At 38.7% G+C, this 11,262-nt stretch overlaps 2 non-coding genes across 2 annotated transcripts; one reads left to right on the top strand and one right to left on the bottom strand.

Moving 5' to 3' along the window:
- The first annotated feature begins 2,668 nt into the window (after positions 1–2,668).
- On the top strand, positions 2,669–2,772 carry LOC127747061 (small nucleolar RNA R71). The gene has a single exon (XR_008008865.1). It is a non-coding gene; the product is annotated as a small nucleolar RNA R71 (small nucleolar RNA).
- Positions 2,773–8,040: 5,268 nt separating this feature from the next.
- Positions 8,041–8,144, bottom strand: LOC127747208 (small nucleolar RNA R71). The gene has a single exon (XR_008009011.1). It is a non-coding gene; the product is annotated as a small nucleolar RNA R71 (small nucleolar RNA).
- Between the last annotated feature and the right edge of the window lie 3,118 nt (positions 8,145–11,262).

The following is an 11,262-nucleotide window of genomic DNA, read 5'->3' as shown; positions in this document are numbered from 1 at the left end:
ATAGGTGAGAATGATGATGAGTGTCATGGATCATCACATTCGTCATGGTGAAGTGCAATGAATATCTTAGAGCAGGAATAAACTGAATTGAATAGAAAATAGTAATAATTGCATTGAAACTTGAGGTACAGCAGAGCTCCACACCCTTAATCTATGGTGTGTAGAAAATCCACCGTTAAAAATACATAAGTGATGAAGGTCCAGGCATGGCCGAATAGCCATCCCCCAAACGTGATCAAAAGACCGAATGGTCAAAAGACCTGACAATCAAAGACACTGAATACAATAGTAAAAAGTCCTATTTATACTAGACTAGCTACTATGGTTTACAGAAGTAAGTAATTGATGCAGAAATCCACTTCCAGTGCCAACTCCACTTCCAGGGCCCACTTGGTGTGTGCTTGGGCTGAGCTTGAACTTTACATGAGCTGAGGCTTCTTTTGGAGTTGAACGCCAAGTTGTAACGTGTTTTTGGCATTCAACTCTAGTTCGTGACGTGTTTCTGGCTTTTGACTCCAGAATGCAACAACGACAGTTTACGTCATCTAATCATGAATAAAGTATAGACTATTATATATTGCTGGAAAGCTCTGGATGTCTACTTTCCAAATCCGTTGAGAGCGCGCCATTTGGAGTTCTGTAGCTCCAGAAAATTTATTTCAAATACAGGGAGGTCAGAATCCAACAACATCAGCAGTCTTTTGTCAGCCTTTTATCAGAGTTTTGCTCAGGTCCTTCAATTTCAACCAGAAATTACCTGAAATCACAGAAAAACACACAAACTCATAGTAAAGTCCAGAAATGTGAATTTAGCATAAAAACTAATGAAAACATCCCTAAAAGTAGCTAGATTATATTAAAAACTACCTAAAAACAATGCCAAAAAGCGTATAAATTATCCGCTCATCGGTTGCCTCTCAATAAGCGCTTCTTTAATGTCAATAGCTTGACAGTGGGCTTCTCATGGAGCCATACAGGTAATCAGGTCAATGTTGTAAACTCCCAACACCAAACTTAGAGTTTGGATGTGGGGATTCAACACCAAACTTAGTGTTTGGCTGTGGCCTCCCAACACCAAACTTAGAGTTTGATGGTGGGGGCTTTGTTTGACTCTGTACTGAGAGAAGCTTTTCATGCTTCCTCTCCATGTATACAGAAGAACACCCTTGGGTCTTAAACGCAAGGTTGTCCCCATTCAATTGAAGGACTAATTCTCCTCTGTTAACATCTATCACAGCTCCTGCTGTGGCTAGGAAAGGTCTTCCAAGGATGATGCATTCATCCTCCTCCTTCCTAGTGTCTAAGATTATGAAATCATCAGGGATGTAAAGGCCTTCAACCTTTACCAACACATCCTCTACCAATCCATAAGCTTGTCTTACTGACTTGTCTGCCATTTGCAATGAGAATATGGCAGGTTGTACCTCAATGATCCCCAACTTCTCCATTATAGAGAGTGACATAAGATTTATGCCTGACCCTAGGTCACATAGAGCCTTTTCAAAGGTCATGGTGCCTATAGTACAGGGTATTAAGAATTTACTAGGATCTTGTTTCTTTTGAGGTAAAGTTTGCTGAACTCATGTATCTAGTTCACCAATGAGCAAGGGAGGTTTACCTTCCCATGTCTCATTACCAAACAACTTGGCATTCAGCTTCATGATAGATCCTAGATATTGAGCAACATGCTCTCCAGTTACATCTTCATCATCTTCAGAGGAAGAATTGCTTTCAGAGCTCATGAATGGCAGAAGGAGGTTGAATGGGGTCTCTATGGTCTCTATATGACCTTCAGATTCCCTTAAGTCCTCAATAAGGAACTCCTTCTTGCTTGAGAGACGTCCCCTGAAGTCTTCCTCATTGGGATTCACGTCCTCTCCTTCCTCTCTAGGTTCGGCCATGTTGATTATGTCAATGGCCTTGCACTCTCTTTTTGGATTTTCCTCAGTATTTCTTGGGAGAGTACTAGGAGGAGTTTCAGTGACTTTCTTACTCAGCTAGCCGACTTGTGCCTCCAAATTTCTGATGGAGGACCTTATTTCACTCATGAAGCTTAAAGTGGCCTTTAGACAGATCAGAGACTATATTTTCTAAGTTAGAGGTGCTCTGCTCAGAATTCTCTGTCTATTGCTGAGAAGATGATGGATAAGGCTTGCTATTGCTGAGCCTATTTCTTCCACCATTATTAAAGCCTTGTTGGGGCTTTTGTTGATCCTTGCATGAGAAAATTAGATTATTTCTCCATGATGAATTATAGGTGTTTCCATAAGGTTCACCCATGTAATTTACCTCTGCTATTGCAGGTTTCTCAGGATCATAAGCTTCTTCTTCAGAAGATGCCTCTTTAGTACTGTTGGATGCATTTTGCCATCCATTCAGACTTTGAGAAATCATGTTGACTTGCTGAGTCAACATTTTGTTCTTAGCCAATATGGCATTCAGAGCATCAATTTCAAGAACTCCCTTCCTCTGAGGCGTCCCATTATTCACGGAATTCCTCTCAGAAGTGTACATGAATTGGTTATCTGCAACCATTTCAATTAGTTCCTACGCTTCTGCAGGCGTTTTCTTTAGGTGAATGGATCCACCTGCAGAATGATCCAGTAACATCTTAGAGAACTCAGACAGACCATAATAAAATATATCTATCATGATCCACTCTGAAAACATGTCAGAAGGACACTTTTTGGTCATCTGCTTGTATCTATCCCAAGCTTCATAGAGGGATTCACCATCTTTTTGCTTGAAGGTCTAAACATCTACTCTAAGCTTGCTCAGCTTTTAAGGAGGAAAGAACTTAACAAAGAAGGCCGTGACCAGCTTATCCCAAGAGTCCAGGCTATCCTTAGGTTGTGAGTCCAACCATGTTCTAGCTCTCTTACAGCAAAAGGGAAAAGCATGAGCCTATAGACTTCAGGATATACTCCATTAGTCTTAACAGTCTCACAGATCTGCAAGAACTCAGTTAAAAACTGGTAGGGATCTTCTGATAGAAGTCCATGAAACTTGCAGTTTTGTTGCATTAGAGCAACTAGTTGAGGTTTCAACTCAAAATTGTTTGCTCCAATGGCACGAATTGAGATGCTTCTTCCATTAAACTTGGAAGTAGGTGTAGTATAATCACCAAGCATCCTCCTTGCATTATTGTTGTTGGGTTCGACTACCATATCCTTTTCTTGTTCGAAAATTTCAGTAAGGTTGTCTCTGGATTGTTGTAATTTAACTTCTCTTAGTTTCCTCTTCAGAGTCCTTTTAGGTTCAGGATCAGCTTCAACAAAAATGCCTTTTTTCTTATTCCTTCTCATATGAAAGAGAAGAGAACAGAAAAAGAATAGGAATCCTCTATGTCACAGTATAGAGATTCCTTTATGTTAGTAGAAGAAGAAAGGGAATAAGAGTGAAGAAGAATGAATAATCCAATACAAGGGTGAGGATAGGAGCAGTGATTTGAGATGAAGAGAAGTGTTAGTAATTGAATAAATAAATAGAATAAGATGAGAGAGGGAAGTTTTCGAAAATAATTTTTGAAAAGGACTTAATGATTTTCGAAAATTAAAGGGGAAATAAAATTAAAATTAAAATTTAAAACAATTAATTAATTAAAAAGAATTTTTGAAAAAGAGGGAGGTATTTTTGAAAATTAGAGAGAGAAAAGTTGTTAGGTAGATTTGAAAAAGATAAAAAATAAACAAAAGTTAATTGGTTAGTTTGAAAAAGATTTGAAAATCAAATTTGAAAAGATAAGAAGATAAGAAGATATTTTGAAATCAAATTTTTGAAAAAGATAAAATTTTGAAAAAGATATGATTAAAAAGATATGATTGAAAAGATAAGATTTTTTTTTAAAATTAAAAATTTGACTTGACTTACAAGAAATAACTAATTTTAAAAATTTTGACTAAGTCAACTCAAATTTTCAAAATTTTGAGAGAATTGAGGAAAAGTTATTTTTTTATTTTTGAATTTTTAATGATGAGAGAGAAAAACACAAATATGACCCAAAACATGAAAATTTTGGATCAAAACCAATTATGCATGCAAGAACACTATGAATGTCAAGATGAACACCAAGAACACTTTGAAGATCATCATGAACATCAAGAACATATTTTTGAAAAAAATTTTTTTGATGCAAAGAAAACATGCAAGACACCAAACTTAGAAATCTTTCATGTTTAGACACTATGAATGCAAAAATGCACATGAAAAATATCATACAACACAAAACAAGAAAATTTAAAGATCAAGCAAGAAGACTTACAAAGAACAACTTGAAGATCATGAATAACACTATGAATGCATGAATTTTCGAAAAATACAAGAACAAGATGAATATGCAATTGACACCAAACTTAAAACATGACACTAGACTCAAAACAAAATTTTTTTTTGATTTTATTATTTTTTTTGGATTTTATTTTATATTTTTCGAAAAACATATAGGAAAAAGAAAATAACAAACTCAAAAATTTTTAAGAAGAATTCTAGGAATCTTTCAATGTTAGCCTAAAGCTCCAATCCAAGGGTTGGACATGGCTTAATAGCTAGCCAGCTTTAGGATATAAATCAGGCATGCAACAGCTGATGCTTCATCCAACTCTATATACATGACCCTTTATATTGACAAGTGGAAGCCTCAATCCAAAAGAATTTGGACATGGCTTTACAGCCAGCCAGTCTTCAACATGCTTCATGAAACACTAGAATTCATTCTTAAAAATTTAGAATAATTTTTTTCGAAAACAGAAGTAAAGTTTTTTTGAAAGATTTTTGAAAATTTTTTGAAAATACAACAAAAAGAAAATTACCTAATCTGAGCAACAAGATGAACTGTCAGTTGTTCAAACTCGAACAATCCCCGGCAACGGCACCAAAAACTTGATGCAATAAATTGTGATCATCAACAATGGCATCCAACTTGGTATGCACGTTTATAACTCAGCACTTTCTTCACAACTTCGCACAACTAACCAGCAAGTGCACTGGGTCGTCCAAGTAATAAACCTTACGTGAGTAAGGGTCGATCCCAGGGAGATTGTTGGTATGAAGCAAGCTATGGTCATCTTGTGAATCTCAGTTAGGCGGATGATAAATGGTTATGGAGTTTTCAAATAATAATAATAATTAAATAGAAAATAAAGATAGAAATACTTATGTAGATCTTTGATGAGAATTTCAGATAGGCGTATGAAGGTGCTTTGTCCCTGTTGGATCTCTGCTTTCCTACTGCTTTCATCCAATCTTTCTTACTCCTTTCCATGGCAAGTTGTATATTGGGCATCACCGTTGTCAATAGCTACATCCCATCCTCTCAGTGAAAATGGTCCAAATGCTCTATCACAGCACGGCTAATTATCTGTCGGTTCTCGATCATGCCAGAATAGAATCCATTGATTCTTTTGCGTTTGTCATCACACCCAACAATCGCGAGTTTGAAGCTCATCACAGTCATTCAATCCCTGAATCCTACTCGAAATACCACAGACAAGGTTTAGACTTTTCGGATTCTCATGAATGCCGCCATCAATTCTAGCTTATACCACGAAGATTCTGATTAAGGAATCTAAGAGATATGCGTTCGGTTTGAGGTAGAACAGAAGTGGTTGTCAGTCACGTGTTCATAGGTGAGAATGATGATGAGTGTCACGGATCATCACATTTGTCATGGTGAAGTGCAACGAATATCTTAGAACAGAAATAAACTGAATTGAATAGAAAATAGTAGTAATAGCATTAAAACTCGAGGTACAGCAGAGCTCCACACCCATAATCTATGGTGTGTAGAAACTCCACCGTTGAAAATACATAAGTGATGGTCCAGGCATGGCCGAAAGGTCAGCCCCCAAAATGTGATATGAATTCGAAAATAGGGAGAAGGACCAAAGATGTGGTCAAAAACTGAATGGTAAAGACCCCTCGTACAATAGTAAAATGTCCTATTTATACTAGACTAGCTATTAGGGTTTACAGAAGTAAGTAATTGATGTAGAAATCCACTTCCGGGCCCACTTGGTGTGTGCTTGGGCTGAGCTTGAGTTTTACACGTGCAGAGGCTTCTTTTGGAGTTGAATTCCAAGTTGTAACGTGTTTTTGGCATTCAACTCTGGTTCGTGACGTGTTTCTGGCGTTTGACTCCAGAATGCAACATGGAACTGGCATTGAGTGCCAGTTTACGTCATCTAATCACGAATAAAGTATGAACTATTATATATTTCTGGAAAGCCCTGGATGTCTACTTTCCAATGCCGTTGAGAGCGCACCATTTAGAGTTTTGTAGCTCCAGAAAATGCATTTCGAGTGTAGGGAGGTCAGAATCCAACAGCATCAGCAGTCCTTTGTCAGCCTTCTTATCAGAGTTTTGCTCAGGTCCCTCAATTTCAGCCAGAAAATACCTGAAATCACAGAAAAACACACAAACTCATAGTAAAGTCCAGAAATATGAATTTAGCATAAAAACTAGTGAAAACATTTCTAAAAGTAGCTAGATCCTACTAAAAACTACCTAAAAACAATGCCAAAAAGCGTATAAATTATCTACTCATCAGTCTCCTCTGAGCCTTGGAAAAGGGATGAGGAGATCATGCTAGAAATGCTTTCTCATGTTGGACCAAATTGGGGTCTGGGCGGATATAGTGACATGTAATCCTCCCAACACTTTGATTTGGAAAAACATGTGGTATAATCAGTGACCATACTTCATCTCTTCCCATGAGCAATTAAATCAAAGAATTGGGTAATTGTTCAAGCTTAGAGAGATTGGATTGTCAAGGAATTGGGATCCAATCACCTAAGATTTCCAAGGAGATCAATAGATGCATTGATTGAGGGAGAGATGAAAATGAACTTGATCCGGAGAATACAACATCTCCTGAGCCCAATGAATTCCCCATTTCTGATCTTACCCATTCTCTTTACTTTGTGCCATTTATTTCCATGCTTACATTCCCAAATTCCCATTTAAGATTCTGCACTTTATTTTCTGATATTTACTTTCCCGCCATTTAATTTTCTGCAATTCTCAAACTATACTCTGTTTAGCTGAATTAGCATACTCTTCCAACTAAAGTTGCTTGACCAATCAATCCCTGTGGGATTCAACCTCACTTTATTGTGAGTTTTTACTTGACGATAATTCGGTATACTTGCCAAAGGGAAATTTGTTGAGAGACAAATTTTCATGTATCAAGTTTATGGCGCCGTTGCCGGGGATTGATTTTGTATCAACAATGATTAAGTTGAAAGTTCACTAGATTGAGCATTTTTCTTTGGTTTGTTTATTTTATCCAGTCATTTACCTTCAATTTATTTAGTTTCTTCCTCACCCCCTACCCCCTCATTATCTTTTTTTTTTCTTTAAATTTACTTACAATTCTGCTCAGTAACCCACTAACTGTTTGATAATTTGCACCACTCACACTAACAATCACTCTAACAAGAATAATCACTTCATTTTATCTCTTGCTGTGTGCTCTATTAGTTGTATGACAGGGAGAAGAGGCGGAGCTTCAACTTCCTTTGATTCAGAACTTGAGAGGACCCTCCATATAGCAAGGAGGGAAGCAAGAGGAAGAGTATTTTGAAACAAACATGGAGGAGAACTTGGAAAACAACCATGAAGGAGAAGCTCACAACCATGTCAGAGAAGGCCCTGCAAATAATGCTGGGAAAGAAAGGAGAGTTCTAGGCTCTTACATCAATCTAAATCCAGAAAACTACGGAAGTAGCATCCAAAAGCCCACTATACATGCCAACAACTTTGAATTAAAACCCCAGCTCATCACCCTTGTTCAGAACAACTGCTCATTTGGAGGAAGTGCCCAAGAAGACCACAATCAACATCTAACCACCTTCCTGAGAATATGTGACACTGTGAAGTCTAATGGAGTCCACCCGAATGTCTATAGGATGCTTTTGTTCCCTTTTTCACTCAGGGACAAAGCATCCAAGTGGTTGGAGTCCTTTCCAAAGGAGAGCTTAACAAATTGGGAAGAAGTGGTAAACAAGTTTTTGGCGAGATTCTACCCTCCTCAAAGAATTAATAGGCTGAGAGATGAGGTGCAAACTTTCAGGCAACAAGATGGTGAGACTCTCTATGAGACATGGGAGAGATTCAAGGACTTAACAAGAAGATGCCCACCAGACATGTTCAATGAATGGGTTCAGCTTCACATTTTCTATGAAGGTTTCTCTTATGAGTCAAAGAAGGCTATAGACCATTCCTCAGTGGGCTCTCTAAACAAGAAGAAAACCATTGAAGAAGCCATAGATGTCATTGAGACGGTAGCTGAGAATGACTACTTCTATGCTTCTGAAAGAAGCAACACTCGAGGAGTAATGGAGCTGAACCACATGGATGCATTGCTGGCTCAAAATAAGATGATCACCAAGCAGCTAGCAGATCTTACCAAGAAGGTGGAGAAAAACCAAGTTGCAGTAGTCATCACTTCATCACCAGCTCAAGAAGGAGTGAATGCAGGGGAAGAAGGTGACTGGGTACAAGCCAACTACGTTGGAAACTCACCCAGACAAATCCATGATCCATACTCCAAAACTTACAATTCTGGATGGAGAAATCACCCCAATTTTGGGTGGAGGAATCAACAAGACCAAGGCCAAAACTAGAGATGCCACAACCACAATTCCAACAACAATGCAACTCACCAACATATCTCACAGAGATCCTATCAACACTCACCTAACCACCCTTCTCAACCACCTAATCTCAATCCACCATCACTAACCGAGGATAAACTTTCAAAGATTGAGACTCTACTTGAAGACATATGTAGAGAAGTCCAAGACAATAAGGTGTTTAAGGATGAAGTGCGAGCCAATATCAAAAACCAAGGGAAAACCATCAAGAGACTGGAGTCCCAAGTATGGTATCTATCTCAACAAATTCCCAAACCCATTGATGGATTTCCCAGCGACACAGAGAAGAAATCCAAGTGAAGAAACAAGGAAGGTCAGGTGGGAAGAATGTAAGATGATCACCACAAGTGATAAGAGGAGTGTGGAGGAAGTAGACATACAAACAAAACACCTCCAAGATAGTCCGAAGAAAAATCATGCACCCCAACCCACACTCAGGGAAGAGCTAAAGAAAGGGCAGATCCTGAACCCATATGCACCCTTCCCCCAAAGGCTTAAGGGTGGTGTAGCAGGGAGAATGTATTCAAGGTTCCTCGACATGTTTGCATCTCTTAATGTAAATATACCATTCATTAAAGCCCTCCAGCAAATGCCCTCCTACATCAAGTATATGAAAGGAGCTACTGGCCAAAAAGAGTTCATTGAAGGGTGGACAGAAAATAAAGATGAACAGGGAGTGCAGTGCTCTTATCCAAACAGGGCCACCTACAAAGAAGAAGGACCTAGGGAGTTTCCACATTCCTTGAGCTATATGAGAGACAATGTTTGATAAAAGGCTCTGTGACCTGGGAGCAAGCATCAACTTAATGCCTTTGTCCCTCATGAAAAAGCTCCAAATCAATGAGCTAACACCCACAGACGTAATCATTAAACTGGCTGACAAAACCCAAAAATAGGCAATAGGAGTGGTTGAGAACGTGCTAGTGAAGGTTGGGAACTACTTCCTTCCCACAGACTTTGTTATCCTGGAAATGGAAGAGAATCCCAGTCACCCCATCATTCTGGGAAGGCCATTCTTAGCCACAGCTAGAGCACTTATAGATGTGGAGCGAGGAGAGCTAGTATTGAGAATACATGATGAGCAGCTCACCTTCAGTGTTTTTAACCCCTCACAAGAAGCAGATCATGATAACAAAAAGTCAGAGGAAGAGCACAAGAAAAAGCTGATGGAAGAGACAAGCATGGGAGCATAAGTACCACACCTGAAAACCTCCATTGGTAACAACCAGTATGATTAGAAGGAGCAACAACCAAGTGTAATCCAAGAGGAACTAAACCCATCAGAGTTATATGAGACAAGCAATAGAACCCTTCTAAAAGAGGAAACCACAAGGAACAAGGTGACATCAAGGGACACAAAAAAAAGGGTCCCAAAGGGATGGAAAAACAAGAAAATCCCTACAGAAGATTTCTTTCCAGGGGATGAAGTGGTCTCTACATACTTTCCATCTATACCACCTCATCTCCCCACTATTCCATCTCAGCTGCCATTAGTGTACACCATCAACAAAATTTTGTCCTTAGAGCATGTGGAACTTCTTAACAAAGCCAATGGAAATAGATTCACTGCAAGAGGGGAAGATTTGAAGCACTACTAACCACCCTAACAGAGGCTGAATGTCAAGCTAATGATGCTAAAGAAGCGCTTCATGGGAGGCAACCCATGTTCAATACCCTTTTTTTTTAATCTCTAATAGTAGTAATAAAGCAAAGTTCATGGATTCTAAATCAACTTCTATAAACAATATAAGAATTCCTACATGCAACATATAGTACATCATAAGTTTGGTGTTCAAGACATACCAAGAAGGGCATGAACACACTTCATGATATGAGATTCTTTTTGAGTCTTGTTGCACCATATGATCACCAACAAGTTTGGTGTCACCAAGGTTGCATGCATGGGAAATTGAGTGGTCGATTGATTTGAATTCATGAAAAGCATTTAGTTATTTCAAAAACAAAAGAAAAAAGATTTTAATAGTAGCTATTTCACACTTTAATTCTTCCCACCAAAAATTCAATTAATCTTTTTGAATTCCTTTTGTCTTGTATAGGAAATCAAAAAGGGTATTGATGGTACTTGATAGGACAATCAAGGAAGGGAGATTCGGCCACTATACCAAGGAAGCCTCACACTTGTCTTCAAGGGGAGTATCTTTGGAAGTGTTGCCATGCAACATTGGGAGTCGGATAGCCTTGGAGACCGAATCAAGACCCTCATAAAAAAAGGTGATCCTTGTGCTCATCCAATGCCAAGCCCCAACCGTCCATCATTAAGCAACACCATCAATCCACACCCTTCAATCAATTACCATTCCCCTATATAAACTCCTTCACACAACATCCCTCTATTTCAATTCTTCACCTTCGAAACATACACTATACACTCCATTCTCCACCAAGGGTTTTCATACACACCCCCATAGTCACACCCTGTGAGCAACAAACATATCAACCATCACCCATGGCATCGTCTAGCTCTAAAAGGCGAAAGGGGACGGAACCTATAGAGCAACCTCCATTTGATGGAAAGAAATTTAGAACCTTTTACCATGCATTACAATTTTGGTGGATGGCTGATAAAGAAGTCATATATGAGTTAGGCTT

The sequence above is a fragment of the Arachis duranensis genome, chromosome 4 (assembly GCF_000817695.3).
Source record: "Arachis duranensis cultivar V14167 chromosome 4, aradu.V14167.gnm2.J7QH, whole genome shotgun sequence".
NCBI classification, from domain to species: domain Eukaryota; kingdom Viridiplantae; phylum Streptophyta; class Magnoliopsida; order Fabales; family Fabaceae; genus Arachis; species Arachis duranensis.
The sequence above is the reverse complement of the archived record's forward strand: the minus strand, read 5'-3'. Positions and strand labels throughout refer to the sequence as shown.